The 17,069-nt window shown below is 41.5% G+C and overlaps 1 non-coding gene and 1 pseudogene across 1 annotated transcript; one reads left to right on the top strand and one right to left on the bottom strand.

Annotated features, from left to right (window-relative positions):
* Positions 1-26: 26 nt before the first annotated feature.
* Positions 27-16,548, bottom strand: LOC147998320 (presenilin-associated rhomboid-like protein, mitochondrial pseudogene; annotated as a pseudogene).
* Positions 8,547-8,615, top strand: LOC134484239 (transfer RNA alanine (anticodon UGC)). The gene has a single exon. It is a non-coding gene; the product is annotated as a tRNA-Ala (tRNA).
* Positions 16,549-17,069: the final 521 nt, after the last annotated feature.

Below are 17,069 nucleotides of genomic sequence, written 5' to 3'. Positions count from 1 at the left end.
AGGAAACAGGCACCACGGCAGAGGTCTTAACCCCCAAACCTAGGACACTGCGACGAGACGAGCGTACATGTGTAGCAGTCTGGTTTATACAGTGTCTGGAGCCATTTGCCACCTCTCTGAAGCAGAGGGAACAAAAGAGGGATAAAGTCTGCCTGGCAGGCAGAGAAAAAGCAGGTCAGGGTCTCCTGGACTGCTGAGACATGGAAAGATAAGGGGAGGTGCACTTGAGGCTCAAGGCTAGGGGCTACCATTAAAGAAATCAGCCGCCCATGTATTTGTGAGAATGTGTCTGGACTCTGTGTGTTCCTTTGATATTTGTGTCTTTTGCTTCTTTGAGATGGTTGGTGTCGTGCACTCCACACTTGCAGGACCTCACTATATTACCAACGAAGACATTGAAGTCCTGACTCTCCTCCATCTGATTCCCAATGCTGGGATTTGGGGCTTATCCCAGCATGCCTAGGTACTTGTTTCTCTTGACAATGTAGCACACTCTCTCACTACTGTAGGTACATAATGTGATTTCACATCAAGTAGCATTGTTTCTACATTTCCTTCATGATATAATTTGGGCCCTTTTTATTTCTATAAAAATGGTTAATCAGCGTGCTAATTTGCTTTCCAATTTCTTCTAAGAAGTTGTAGGATTGGCATGGGAAAACAGAGTGCATCTATATCTTAATGCTGAAGTCATGGAAATCATAACCATAGTGGCTTGGTGGTGCTCTGTTGGAGGGGAGGAACTTTTAGCAGGGAGTACCTAGCTGGAGCAAGTACATCACTTGGGTGAGCGTTGGCATTTATAGCCTCAATGCACTGGTGTTCTCTGTGCTTCTTGAGTGTGGATGCAAATGTGCTCAGTCGTGTTCCTGCTCTTGCTCACACACCGGCCTCCTTCCTTGTCCTCCCTACTTCAAAATGTCTATTTCCTCCCAAACAGAGTGCAAGACAATTGCTTCCCTGTTAGTTTGTGTCCACTGCACCATTTTATCACTGCAAAAGAAGAAGTATTAATACAGTGCATGTGAGCACAAATAGCTCAATTATGCCAGGCATGGCGGCACAGGCCATTAAGACCTCAGCGGATGGGAGGCAGAAACACTTGCATCTCTAGGACTTCAACCAGGCCTGTCAGGACCGCACAGGAGACTTTGTCTCAAAACAATAGTAGGAATACTCTAGCCTCAGACTATAAACTGCCTGTTTTCGTCAATGTTCACATTCTCCACAATCTTAATTTGTATTCTCATTGGTGTCCAAGATCTACTAGCCTCACATGGAGTCAGTCATCACACAAGTTCCATGTCCATATTGAAATTGTTACCTTGTATCACAATGGAGTTCTCTATGTCTTCTTATGGGATTGCCCTTGAGGTTACCTTATGCAGGTCTTTTCATTGTTGAATTATTTCCCCATACTTGATTTTGCATTCAGAGAAGCATGTTAATTGCATCCACCATCTTTAATCACTTCTCATATCTTTTTCTTATCTTTCTTGTATTTGATGCTCTGTTGCATGACTCGAACGTAGGCATGAATGGCTAACATTTTCCTAGTGAATTTGGACCTGCATTACTGTTTGCTAAAACACTTTTATTGCACTTTGATTTTAGTTTTCCCTATAACATTAACATAACTCCCCCCTGATTTCTACTTATACTTAGGTACACGTGCTTGTATTTAAGTGTTCAAGATATTATTTGTATGCCTTTAAATAAGGTATATGTCTTGTAAAGGATTAGTTTTATATTCTATTTCAATAGGTAATAAGATTGTCTTGTTTCTAATAAGTTATATCTATTTATATTCTTTACATATATGTATATGTTTGCTTAACATGTCAATGCCAGAGGGCAACTTTCAGGAGTGTTCCTCTGCTTAGGTCATGTGGGTCCTGGGGATACATTGTAGGCCATCAGATGCAGTGCCAGGCACCATCGTACCAGGTACCCCACATACATTATAATATGATCCATATATATTGGCATTTGGGTTCAGATCTCTCCCTGTGTTTGTAAGTTCATAATTCATACCCATAGTTACAGAAAATCTTCTACTGGGCTGTGAATATCACTGTACTAATTTTTGGGTCTTGAGAATGAACTAGGGTCTAACCCATGCAAAACCTACGCTCTGACACTGAGAAATTTCCCCCAGACACAGGAAATCTACTTTATTGGCCATTTGTTTTGAAGTAGTATATAGTGCAACACTCATCATTTGCAGTTGCTTTTTAATTGACTTCTTTTTGTGTGGGGGATATCAGACCCCAGACCTTCCAAATGTCTGCCAAGTGGTGTCTCTACCGCCAACTTTCATTCCCATCCAAATATTAACTCTTAGAGTAGTTACTGCATTTACTGATTGATTGATTGATCCATCTATTCATTTATTTATTCATTTTGTTATCTATCTATATATTTATCTATCTATCTATTTATTTATTTTAGTGTGGACAGTGTGTACATATGCCAGAGCACATGGCTAGAGGTCAGAGAAAAGGCGACAACTTGAGGGAGTCAGAGCTCTACTTCCCTCTTGTGGTTTTAGTTATTACACCCAGGCCTTTGACATAAGTTTGACTGCTGCCTGGGCCGTGTTGCTGTCTCCAGTATTACCTTCTTAGTAAACGTAGTGTCTTGACTAGGAACAGTCTTATTTCCTAATACTGAGATATGAGGTGGTAGAAATGCGGAGTGCACATAAAATAATGCATACAAATGCACACATACTAAAGTTCCGAAATCGTGTAAATAATAATCGTGAAATTGAGAATCACATACTTGGTACAATAGTGAAGTAGGGCATTGCCTACAAGTGTGATTTCAAGATAAGTGTGATTGAGGAAACTCACAATCCCAGGACTTGGGAGAGAGAGACTGAACTGTTGCAAGTTTGAGGTCAGTCTGCATAATGAGTTCTAGAGCACTTAGGGCTACAGAGTAAGACCCTATCTCAAAATAATATATAGAAGTGTGATTTCAGCTTTCAATGCAATGCATATGATGAACACATTTCATATATATATATATATATACATATATATATATCACCTATAAAAACATATATAAATATAGGTATCACATAGATGCACACATGTAGATCCTGGCTTCTGCCTCTACTGAGATATATGGAACTCCCTTTTATCATATAAATACTTGATAACTAAATGAATCCATTGTTTAAATGGGCACCGTGATAACACCTGGATGGTCTTTAGCAAATGGCCATTGTGTTGCCCTATTGACAGTGTCTGAGGCATATACTATACCAAATATACGTTCCTGACATGAGCATCACTTTGCTCACGATCATGAAAGCCTGCACCTAACTAGTTTCCTAAACAGTTCCTGTACTCTAGGACTATCCGTTCCACAATGTATTTCAAATCAAAATGCTGGCTATAGAGACACATGAAATTATAGGCACATGTCTTGGAGATGGTGACTGGGTGGGACCATTTGTCTTCCAGTCATTTTTCAGGTTTGTGAGAGATGTTTGCTCAAATGAGTAAATCAGAAAGTAATAGATTAAGTCTCCTAATGAATACTTGTGGCCTTCACCTGAATGTCAACATCTACATGCAATGAACACACACAAACACACACACACACACACACTCACGCACACACACATGAAAACATGCACAGGCTCACACAGTGCAAATAAACATTTACAAAAATTCATTTGTGCACTTTGGCACATGTGTGCCCACACATTTTCTCTCCCCCCCATTAATATGCAGATGCATTACACACACAAACACACGTACTCACACACACACACTCACACACAATCACAAGCACACACACACACACTCAGAAGGCTATGTGCACATGCACACACAGGTGAACACACATAAAAACAAAGTATAAACTGTCCTGAACAGAATGATTCTAGTTTTGCCGTGAAAGAATAATTGTAAAACAGTTCACACACACACACACACACACACACACACACACACACACACACACACACACACACACACGGTTGCTCTGCAGAGCCACAGGGGAGCATAATACAGCACAATGCAAATGATGGACAGAGAATGATGTTGTCTGACAGGGAGGGATAAGGGTAGCCCTACCATAGCCTTCTGGAGAGGGGTTGGAATGTTTCAAAAAGCAACTAAAAGCGACAGAACAAAATCCAAGCATGAATACTATATTCTATACAAATCACCCCTGTATATATACATTTTGACCTGCACATTTACACTAAGCAGAGGTGAAATGAGTTGTTGAGCACTAGCTTTGCGGTCATTCATAAAGGGAACTTTACTAGGACACCTGTGAAACTCACAAAGGCAGGAGAAGTCCATTCACTGGGGGATATTTGCTACTCTGTAAAACATCAGACTTGTCATGAATATTTAAGAATATAGATTTGCTTCCACCCCGTGGCTGTAATGGGAACTGCATCTGTGCGAGTCTGGCCAGATGGAGGGGGAGAACACAGGCTGGGAATCTGAGATTGGAACCCAATCCTGGTCTGAGCTGAATATAAAGAATACACATGAGGGAACGACAGAAGCTTGTATGAGTCTAAATATGAACGCACACATGCATGCACACACAGAGCTCCTAGGGGTAAGCCCACGTTTCCATGCAATTAATTTGCTCCATGGAAGTGACCACAATCTACACAGTCAGTGTGTATAGAAGATAAATACACGAACATCCTCTATCAAGTGTGTGTGTGTGTGTGTGTGTGTGTGTGTGCCACACATCCTGCCACACATCCCTATATAAGTTGATTCACATTGATCCTTTACAGCACATCCATCCTTTATCTGTGTGATAAAGTCACTGTCTCACATAGGAAATACGGAACAGTAATGTGTCTGATATCCCAAGATGCTTCATCCCATGGCACCACAGCTCCACAGAAGGAAGGGAAGAGAGAAGGAACTGACTTACCTATCATGTCCCAATCGCTCTGGTAACATGCTGTCAGGACTGATTCCACGTGACTCTTGTTATGGTCTGGAGCTGGTGTGGATGGCGCCTCCACAGATTTCTCTCATGTCTACTCAATGATAACTTGATCAAGAAAGAAACAAAGAAACTCAAGATTTAAACTTTAATTAAAATGAAGGTACAACATGCCAAAATATATGGGACACAAGGAAAGTAGTGGAAAGAGGAAAATTCATGGCTCTGAGTGCCTCCAGAAAGAAACGGGAGAGTATACAATAGTGGTTTGACAGCACACCCAAAATCTCTAGAACAAAAAAAGCAAATACACCCAAGAGTAGTAGAGGGCAAGAAATAATCAAACTCAGGGCTGAAATCAACCATGTAGAAACAAAAAGAACAAGATAGAACAATCGTTAGCCAAACTAACCAGAGGGAACAGAGAGAGTATCCAAATTACCAAAATAAGAAATGAAAAGAAAGACGTAACAACTAAATCTGAGAAAAATTTTTAAAAAATCATCAGATCCTACTGCAAAAGCTTATACTCAACAAAACTAGAAAATCTGGAGGAAATGGACAATTCTGTAGACAGATACCAGGTTCCAAAGTTAAATCCAGATTAGACAAACCACATAACCATTTCCATAACACCTCAAGAAATAGAAGAAGTTACTAAAAGTCTCCCAACCAAAGAGACCCCAGGACTAGATGGGTTTAGTGCAGAATTCTATCATAACTTCATAGAAGCAAATTTCCTGAACAAAACACCAATGGCTTATGCTCTAAGATCAAGAATCGACAAATGGGATCTCATAAAACTGCAAAGCTTCTGTAAGGCAAAGGACACTGTGGTTAGGACAAAATGGCAACCAACAGATTGGGAAAAGATCTTTACCAATCCTACATCCGGTAGAGGGTTAATATGCATAACATATAAAGAATTGAAGAAGTTACACTCCAAAGAGCCAAATAACCATAATAAAAATGGGGTACAGAGCTAAACAAAGAATTCTCAGTTTACAAATATCAAATGGCTGAGAAGCACCTAAAGAAATGTTTAAAATCCTTAGTCATCAGGGAAATGCAAATCAAAATAACCCTGAGATCCACCTCACTCCAATTAGAATCGCCAAGATCAAAAACTCAGGGAACAGCAAATGCTGGCAAGAATGTGGAGAAAAAGGTACACTCCTCCATTGTTGGTGGGATTGCAAACTGGTACAACCACTCTGGAAATCAGTCTGGAGGTTCCTCAGAAAATTGGACATTAAAGTACTGGAGGGCCCAGCTATAAATCTCCGGGGCATATACCCAAAAGATGCTCCAACATACAACAAAGACACATGCTCCACTATGTTCATAGCAGACATATTTATAAAAGCCAGGAGCTGGAAAGAACCCAGATGCCCTTCAACAGAGGAATGGATACAGAAAATGTGTTACATCTACACAATGGAGTACTACTCAGCTATCAAAAACAATGACTTCATGAAATGCATAGGCAAATGATGGAACTAGACAGTATCATCCTGAGTGAGGTAATCCAATCACAGAAAAACACACATGTTATGAAGTCACTGATAAGTGGATTTTAGCCCAAAACTCAAATTACCCAAAATACAATCCACACACCACATGAAGCTCAAGAAGAAATATGACCAAAGTGCAGATGATTCACTTCTTCTTAAATGGGGGAACAAAAATATTCATAGGAGGGGAGGTGGAGATAAAGTTTATAGCAGAGATCGAAGAAATGGCCATTCACACCCTGCCCCACATGTGGCCCATATATATACAGTCACCAAAACTAGTTAAGATGGATGAACCAAAGAAGTGCAGGCCGACAGGAACCGGAGAGAGATGTCTCTTGAGAGACACAACCAGAACATGTCAAATACAGAGGTGAATGCTAGCAGCAAACCATTGAACTGAGAAGAGAGATACCCGTGGGAGGAAGTAGAGAAAGGATTGAAAGCGCTAAAGGGGCTTGCAACCCCATAAGAACAACAATGCCAACCAACCAGAGCTACCAGGGACTAAACCACTACCCAAAGACTATACACAGACTGACCCAAGGCTCCAAATGCATATGTAGCACAGAATAGACTTGTTGGGTCACCAGTGGAAGGGGAAGCCCTTGGTCCTGCGAAGGTTGGACCCCCAGTGCAGGGGAACATCGCAGGAGTGGTAAGCTGGCTGGAAGGGAGGGAAACACCCTTATGGGGAAGAGGAAGGGGAAGGGTGACAAGGGAGGGCAGAGGGTGTTTAAGGACAGAACACCGGGCAAGGGGATAATTTGAAATGTAAATAAAGAAATATATCGTATAAAAAATTATCCAGCTCAGGAACATCACTGCTGGTTCCAAGACAATGATTACTTTTAAGGCATTGCCTGCCATGAAGGCAAAATCGAAGGGAAGATGATAAGGAGCCTCCGGTCTGGAATCGTGGTGCAGATTGTAGCAAGAATTGCCATGACTGCTCCCAAGCACCAAGGAAAGGTCCTGATTTTAATGTGGCAACTTTACACACATAACTGACAAAATTGAAAATAACAACGGAAGACATGAACATGGGTACAACTTGTTCTTGACCCAGAATGTTCTCGATGCTGGATGAGAAGCTGCACAAAACAGACATATTTGTGCCGTGAGGAATAAGGAGAAATTGTGGACAGAAACTTGGAGACCAAAGGACTTCTGAGGCTGGGTTGTGTGTACAGAATATGTGCATGGTCAGATGCAGGGAATGCAGGGTGTCCATAAGCAGAATGAGAGAGATGTGGTGATTAGGATGCCTGTCACCCGCTTCTGGCCACCACCTAGGCTATTACACCACTTGTGGATCTCCTTTCTGATGTCTACTTTCTTTTGTGGGCGTATGCTGTCCACCCATTAACTTTTATGTCATCAACATTACTCTGTACCCTGGATTTCGGTGATTCAAATAGCTAAATATAGCTGATTCAAATGCACAGCCTGTGACCTCTATAGTGGAATTAAAGCCTTCTGTCGAGTTGGTATAAGCTAGACCTAATGATAAAAAAAAAAAAATACTGTTTCCTGTTTCCTTCAGAGGCTGGATCAAGGTACTTCTCTTGTATGCTTCTTCACTTGACCCTGTGTTTGATCTTCAAGGTTCTTCCTTCCTCAGAACATTTGTAAATGTACAATGTTGCCTAAGATAAAATTTATACCCGGATTTGGGCAGGCGCAGAGCCTGGGTCTGAGAGCGTTACTGGTAGGCTCCATAGAAGGGAGGCCCAGAAGACTAAAGGCAACCGTAGACTCGCTGTACCCAACCTCAGAATGCCATCTACCCAATCCCTGCTTCAATATTGCCTGATGTTCCTAATCCTTCAGAAACACATTCTAATGAATTTAGCACAATAGTCTCAAGTGATGTAGGTCTGCCATGTTTTGCAGAGCACAAAATTTGTTGTGGTTCTTGTTCTTGTTTTGCTTGCATTGGAAATCGATTCTTTTCCCATAGAAGTGATGACATAAAAATTGTCGATAATGATATGCAAATATGTGATATAAATATCTTCACGCACTATAAAAAGTAGCTTGAGTCTCTGTCAGTTCATATAGGCTGGAAAGAGGTCTGGAGTGAGGCTTTGAGTTGTAGCTCAGTGGTAGAGCGCATACCTTGCACGTATGTTGTCCCGGGTTCGATTCCCGGCCTCTCCAAGCCTTTTGTTTTTTTTTTTTCTCTTCAGGATCAGTTTCTAGACAGGATCTAGAAGACGTGTCGGTAAAGACCTCCGTAGTCTGGGGCGTATGGTCAAAGTGCTCATCTATAACCGTGACAACAATATTCCACTCTAACCTTGAAGACGTTCCCATGGAGGCTCTTAGTCTGGGGAGTACAGCGTGGTCATCGCTCTGGGATTATGTTTCCTCACAGCTTCTGCCTTCATGCTGCTGGCAGTTTCCTAGTGGGTATGCTTTCTCGGGTGAACGACGTCAAGGAAGAATGACTTCTGCTTTGAGAGAAATAAGGGAGGATACTGTGTAAGAGAAAAGTCTGTTTCAGGGACAGGATCAAGACACTTTCTTCTATGTTTCCCCCCTTGACCCTGTGTTTGATCTTCAAGGTTCGCCCTTCCTCGGTGCTTTTCCAAACTCAAATTTGCTTGTTGAAGAAATAACTTCAACCCGTGTCAGGGAGCCCAAGAGACTGAGTCTCAGACATGTCAGTAACCGAAGCCCACTGGAGGCACCCATTCATGACCACAGCTGCAGCCTCACTCTACGCAAACTCTCAATGCCATCTTCCCAACCTATGCCAGACCGGACATACCCTGCAGTCACTCATTATTATTAATTTGACATGATACTGACAATTCATTGTGGGTCTGCCATGTTTTGAAGAATTATGATTTCTTTTATTTTTAAAAGTTTGAGTTTTATTTTATACAGAAAATAAAACACAGGTACTGTTCAGCTGTACTGTAAATCTGAGTTAAATTTGAAGCAAGCCTAGATATCAAAACATTACTTAAATATTTGTGTTGATAGGTATACTCATATTAATATCTCTACTTATCCGATCAGGTGTAGATGTTAAAAATTACGAACTCTAACACCTAATGTTAGGTCAAATAAAATGCTTGCATACAAGTTTATACACCGATAAGGGCTGTGTGTAGAACACATACATTCTCACTGAGGAACCATTTCACACTCGAGGGAATGAACATTACCTTTTTATGTATAAAATGAGACATAGATAAGGTACATAAAAGAGTCATAAAGTATGTCGGTGACCGGGAGGGGGAATCCTGTTCTCTCTGGTGTTAAAGTTACACAGGGAGGCTGGAAATGTAGTTCAGTTTTAGAACATTTCTGTAGAACATACAAGGTCCTGTGACTGACACCCAGTATGGACTACAAAGGATCACACAGAGGGAGGCAGTCAGAGGAAAGAAGGCAAGAGATCCTTAAGCGAGCCAGTATACCCTGAGTCCAGAAAAATAAAGACTTCACAAAACCATGACTAAGCCATTATATAACTATGAGGAGTAACCAGAAACAGGGAAAGGCCCAAAACTCATTTCTTCGTGTCAGTGGGGGATAGAGTGAGGGGGTGGATTTTTAAGGTAATTGGTAAGTTTGAAGTGAGCAGGTCTGAAGCCGGAGAGCGTTCCTTGCATTGGCCTAACCTTTTTGTACCTGTTGTCATTTTTCAATAAACGTTTTTCTAATTTGTTTTAAAAAAAGATTCTTGTTCTTAATACTATTACTTTGTTTTTGTTGAGTATATTTTCTTTTTTCATAAAAGACATCCCATAGCAGCTCTTGATTTGAAATTATTAATTGCAGGCAGTGAAGAGATGCAGATGCCGGCATGTTGTGAAAGTGTTGCAGCTCCCTGTAGCTGTAGCCATGTTGCTTCAGTCTCCCTAGGTTTATATGGACTGTGATGGAAGGACTGTTACCCTTGATGATGTAGCTCAGCGGTAGAGCGACTGCCTTGCGTTCTAGTGGACCTGGGTTCGACTCCCAGCATCTCGGGGGTCCTTTTTGTGTTCTGGTTTTGTTTCTTCACAAGATATCCAGGCTTTAATTTTTTGCTGGGAGAGCATATATGCATAGGTAATTACTGGTTAAAGCGTTCATCTAGGACCATAAGGACAATGGTCATCAATAATCCAGTTATTTCCCTGAGGTTTTAATAGTCTGGTGAGTACAGCGTGGATGTGCCTCCAGGATTGTTTTGTTCTGAGCTTGAGTGAAGCTCTGCTTTCAAGCAGGTGGCAGTTTCCCTAGTGGGTGGCTTTCTCAGGTGACAGATAGCAAGGGTCAATGAGTTCTGCTTGGAGAGAAAAGAAGGGAGGATTGGGCGGAACGTTCCTAGTTACTGAACAGAGAACTGGAGCGTTGTGGTTGCCATGGAAACCAACGTCCCTGTGGACTCCGTTAAAATGTCTACTTAGGTGATGTAGTGATGGGAGCATTCTCTGTAGCCAAGCTTATGTGTTCCCAGAGGTGAGCACTTGAATTTCTCTGAGGGAGGGAAGACAGATGCAACTATCCTTGACCCGAGTATCTATGTATGTATATATGTATGTACACACACACACACACACACACACACACACACACACACACAACTACAGTATAATATATGAGCGGGAACGTCTGTCAGAGGAGAGGCGTTCTCACATGCCTACAGGAATCTCAGAGCCCTGTAGGATAATATAGTCCCTCAGAAGAATCTGAAGGGAAATACTTTCTCCTACAGTTCTGTTTAAGCTTCTACAACTTTCCTAATGGAGCCATTAGGCAGGAAACAAACATTTAAAACTAGAGCACGTCAGGAACACTTCATTTTCAAAACCAATTCTCAGAAGGTGAGCCGCGATTCCTTCTGCCATTTCAAGGGGCTTTGTTTGAGAAAGTTCCGGGGAAACATAATGGGAAACTTTGTTCTTTACTGGCCACATACATTCATCAATAAGTGTAATTTAAGTCTTACAGAAAGAGCTAGAGTTATCAGTTACAGTAACATAAGACACTAAGGACATTAGCGAACCAGCCATGTGTGGATATCAGAGAACAGTCTTGGGAGATGATTCTCTCCTTTCTCCAGAGCAACAAATGCTTTACCAGCCAAACCACGATGACACTCCAGTAAGTCCTACTCTCAGATGTGCTGATTGTACTTTCCATTATGTTTCCTGAGCATCTGCTGTCCGAGAAACCAGGCACCACGGCAGAGGTCTTAACCCCCAAACCTAGGACACTGCGACAAGACGAGCATACATGTGTAGCAGTCTGGTCTATACAGTGTCTGGAGCCATTTGCCACCTCTCTGAAGCAGAGGGAACAAAAGAGGGATAAAGTCTGCCTGGCAGGCAGAGACAAGGCACGTCAGGGTCTCCTGGACTGTTGAGACATGGAAAGATAAGGGGAGGTGCACTTGAGGCTCAAGGCTAGGGGCTACCATTAAAGAAATCAGCCGCCCATGTATTTGTGAGAATGTGTCTGGACTCTGTGTGTTCCTTTGATATTTGTGTCTTTTGCTTCTTTGAGATGGTTGGTGTCGTGTACTCCACACTTGCAGGACCTCACTATATAACCAACGAAGACATTGAAGTCCTGACTCTCCTCCATCTGATTCCCAAAGCTGGGATTTGGGGCTTATCCCAGCATGCCTAGGTACTTGTTTCTCTTGACAATGTAGCACACTCTCTCACTACTGTAGGTACATAATGTGTTTTCACATCAAGTAGCATTGTTTCTACATTTCCTTCATGATATAATTTGGGCCCTTTTTATTTCTATAAAAATGGTTAATCAGCGTGCTAATTTGCTTTCCAATTTCTTCTAAGAAGTTGTAGGATTTGCATGGGAAAACAGAGTGCATCTATATCTTAATGCTGAAGTCATGGAAATCATAACCATAGTGGCTTGGTGGTGCTCTGTTGGAGGGGAGGAACTTTTAGCAGGGAGTACCTAGCTGGAGCAAGTACATCACTTGGGTGAGCGTTGGCATTTATAGCCTCAATGCACTGGTGTTCTCTGTGCTTCTTGAGTGTGGATGCAAATGTGCTCAGTCGTGTTCCTGCTCTTGCTCACACACCGGCCTCCTTCCTTGTCCTCCCTACTTTAAAATGTCTATTTCCTCCCAAACAGAGTGTAAGACAATTGCTTCCCTGTTAGTTTGTGTCCACTGCACCATTTCATCACTGCAAAAGAAGAAGTATTAATACAGTGCATGTGAGCACAAATAGCTCAATTATGCCAGGCATGGCGGCACAGGCCATTAAGACCTCAGCGGATGGGAGGCAGAAACACTTGCATCTCTAGGACTTCAACCAGGCCTGTCAGGACCGCACAGGAGACTTTGTCTCAAAACAATAGTAGGAATACTCTAGCCTCAGACTATAAACTGCCTGTTTTCGTCAATGTTCACATTCTCCACAATCTTAATTTGTATTCTCATTGGTGTCCAAGATCTACTAGCCTCACATGGAGTCAGTCAGTCATCACTCATGTTCCATGTCCATATTGAAATTGTTACCTTGTATCACAATGGAGTTCTCTATGTCTTCCTATGGGATTGCCCTTGAGGTTACATTATGCTGGTCTTTTCATTGTTGAATTAATTATTTCCCCACACTTGGTTTTGCCTTCAGAAAAGCATGTTAATTTCATCCACCATCTTTAATCACTTCTCATATCTTTTTCTAATCTTTCTTGTATTTGATGCTCTGTTGCATGACTCGAACGTAGGCATGAATGGCTAACATTTTCCTAGTGAATTTAGACCTGCATTACTGTTTGCTAAAACACTTTTATTGCACTTTGATTTTAGTTTTCCCTATAACATTAACATAACTCCCCCCTGATTTCTACTTATACTTAGGTACACGTGCTTGTATTTAAGTGTTCAAGATATTATTTGAATGCCTTTAAATAAGGTATATGTCTTGTAAAGGATTAGTTTTATATTCTATTTCAATAGGTAATAAGATTGTCTTGTTTCTAATAAGTTATATCTATTTATATTCTTTACATATATGTATACGTTTGCTTAACATGTCAATGCCAGAGGGCAACTTTCAGGAGTGTTCCTCTGCTTAGGTCATGTGGGTCCTGGGGATACATTGTAGGCCATCAGATGCAATGCCAGGCACCATCGTACCAGGTACCCCACATACATTATAATATGATCCATATATATTGGCATTTGGGTTCAGATCTCTCCCTGTGTTTGTAAGTTCATAATTCATACCCATAGTTACAGAAAATCTTCTACTGGGCTGTGAATATCACTGTACTAATTTTTGGGTCTTGAGAATGAACTAGGGTCTTACCCATGCAAAACCTACGCTCTGACACTGAGAAATTTCCCCCAGACACAGGAAATCTACTATGTTGGCCATTTGTTTTGAAGTAGTATATAGTGCAAAGCTCATCATTTGCAGTTGCTTTTTAATTGACTTCTTTTTGTGTGGGGGATATCAGACCCCAGACCTTCCAAATGTCTGCCAAGTGGTGTCTCTACCGCCAACTTTCATTCCCATCCAAATATTAACTCTTAGAGTAGTTACTGCATTTACTGATTGATTGATTGATCCATCTATTCATTTATTTATTCATTTTGTTATCTATCTATATATTTATCTATCTATCTATTTATTTATTTTAGTGTGGACAGTGTGTACATATGCCAGAGCACATGGCTAGAGGTCAGAGAAAAGGCGACAACTTGAGGGAGTCAGAGCTCTACTTCCCTCTTGTGGTTTTAGTTATTACACCCAGGCCTTTGACATAAGTTTGACTGCTGCCTGGGCCGTGTTGCTGTCTCCAGTATTACCTTCTTAGTAAACGTAGTGTCTTGACTAGGAACAGTCTTATTTCCTAATACTGAGATATGAGGTGGTAGAAATGCGGAGTGCACATAAAATAATGCATACAAATGCACACATACTAAAGTTCCGAAATCGTGTAAATAATAATCGTGAAATTGAGAATCACATACTTGGTACAATAGTGAAGTAGGGCATTGCCTACAAGTGTGATTTCAAGATAAGTGTGATTGAGGAAACTCACAATCCCAGGACTTGGGAGAGAGAGACTGAACTGTTGCAAGTTTGAGGTCAGTCTGCATAATGAGTTCTAGAGCACTTAGGGCTACAGAGTAAGACCCTATCTCAAAATAATATATAGAAGTGTGATTTCAGCTTTCAATGCAATGCATATGATGAACACATTTCATATATATATATATATACATATATATATATCACCTATAAAAACATATATAAATATAGGTATCACATAGATGCACACATGTAGATCCTGGCTTCTGCCTCTACTGAGATATATGGAACTCCCTTTTATCATATAAATACTTGATAACTAAATGAATCCATTGTTTAAATGGGCACCGTGATAACACCTGGATGGTCTTTAGCAAATGGCCATTGTGTTGCCCTATTGACAGTGTCTGAGGCATATACTATACCAAATATACGTTCCTGACATGAGCATCACTTTGCTCACGATCATGAAAGCCTGCACCTAACTAGTTTCCTAAACAGTTCCTGTACTCTAGGACTATCCGTTCCACAATGTATTTCAAATCAAAATGCTGGCTATAGAGACACATGAAATTATAGGCACATGTCTTGGAGATGGTGACTGGGTGGGACCATTTGTCTTCCAGTCATTTTTCAGGTTTGTGAGAGATGTTTGCTCAAATGAGTAAATCAGAAAGTAATAGATTAAGTCTCCTAATGAATACTTGTGGCCTTCACCTGAATGTCAACATCTACATGCAATGAACACACACAAACACACACACACACACACACTCACGCACACACACATGAAAACATGCACAGGCTCACACAGTGCAAATAAACATTTACAAAAATTCATTTGTGCACTTTGGCACATGTGTGCCCACACATTTTCTCTCCCCCCCATTAATATGCAGATGCATTACACACACAAACACACGTACTCACACACACACACTCACACACAATCACAAGCACACACACACACACTCAGAAGGCTATGTGCACATGCACACACAGGTGAACACACATAAAAACAAAGTATAAACTGTCCTGAACAGAATGATTCTAGTTTTGCCGTGAAAGAATAATTGTAAAACAGTTCACACACACACACACACACACACACACACACACAGACACACACACACACGGTTGCTCTGCAGAGCCACAGGGGAGCATAATACAGCACAATGCAAATGATGGACAGAGAATGATGTTGTCTGACAGGGAGGGATAAGGGTAGCCCTACCATAGCCTTCTGGAGAGGGGTTGGAATGTTTCAAAAAGCAACTAAAAGCGACAGAACAAAATCCAAGCATGAATACTATATTCTATACAAATCACCCCTGTATATATACATTTTGACCTGCACATTTACACTAAGCAGAGGTGAAATGAGTTGTTGAGCACTAGCTTTGCGATCATTCATAAAGGGAACATTACTAGGACACCTGTGAAACTCACAAAGGCAGGAGAAGTCCATTCACTGGGGGATATTTGCTACTCTGTAAAACATCAGACTTGTCATGAATATTTAAGAATATAGATTTGCTTCCACCCCGTGGCTGTAATGGGAACTGCATCTGTGCGAGTCTGGCCAGATGGAGGGGGAGAACACAGGCTGGGAATCTGAGATTGGAACCCAATCCTGGTCTGAGCTGAATATAAAGAATAGACACGAGGGAGCGACAGAAGCTTGTATGAGTCTAAATATGAACGCACACATGCATGCACACACAGAGCTCCTAGGTGTAAGCCCACATTTCCATGTAATTAATTTGCTCCATGGAAGTGACCACAATCTACACAGTCAGTGTGTATAGAAGATATATACACAAACATCCTCTATCAAGTGTGTGTGTGTGTGTGTTTGTGTGTGCCACACATCCTGCCACACATCCCTATATAAGTTGATTCACATTGATCCTTTACAGCACATCCATCCTTTATCTGTGTGATAAAGTCACTGTCTCACATAGGAAATACCGAACAGTAATGTGTCTGATATCCCAAGATGCTTCATCCCATGGCACCACAGCTCCACAGAAGGAAGGGAAGAGAGAAGGAACTGACTTACCTATCATGTCCCAATTGCTCTGGTAACATGCTGTCAGGACTGATTCCACGTGACTCTTGTTATGGTCTGGAGCTGGTGTGGATGGCGAGTCCACAGATTTCTCTCATGTTACCGTAGGAGACAGAGTAATAAGAAGGCGTGCACAAGGAAGAGACAGTGGAAGCACACGAGGTACAGGGATGGCGAAGCCTGTCTACATTCAGTCAAATGGAGGCTGTGCCCTTGCCTCATCTCTCTTCATCTCACAGACTCTTCCCACACACGTGCAAGCACACACGCCCCAACATACAGACACTTATTTAAATGTACAGATGTGCAGTAATAGCTGTACTGATTTTTTGTGCACACATGGGCGTGTGTGCCTGAGTGAGTGTGTGCTTGTGTGAGTGTGTGCTAGCATGAGTACATGCATGCAAGTGCTCTAGTACAAGTGTGTAGGTCAGAGGATGATATTACGTTCTCTCCTCCAACGTTCTTTAGAGGCAGGGTATCTCTTCTTTCTGCTGCTGTAGTATACTGTATATAACG

This window comes from Rattus norvegicus, chromosome X (genome assembly GCF_021556685.1).
Source record: "Rattus norvegicus strain SHRSP/BbbUtx chromosome X, alternate assembly SHRSP_T2T, whole genome shotgun sequence".
In the NCBI taxonomy this organism is placed as follows: domain Eukaryota; kingdom Metazoa; phylum Chordata; class Mammalia; order Rodentia; family Muridae; genus Rattus; species Rattus norvegicus.
The sequence above is the reverse complement of the archived record's forward strand: the minus strand, read 5'-3'. Positions and strand labels throughout refer to the sequence as shown.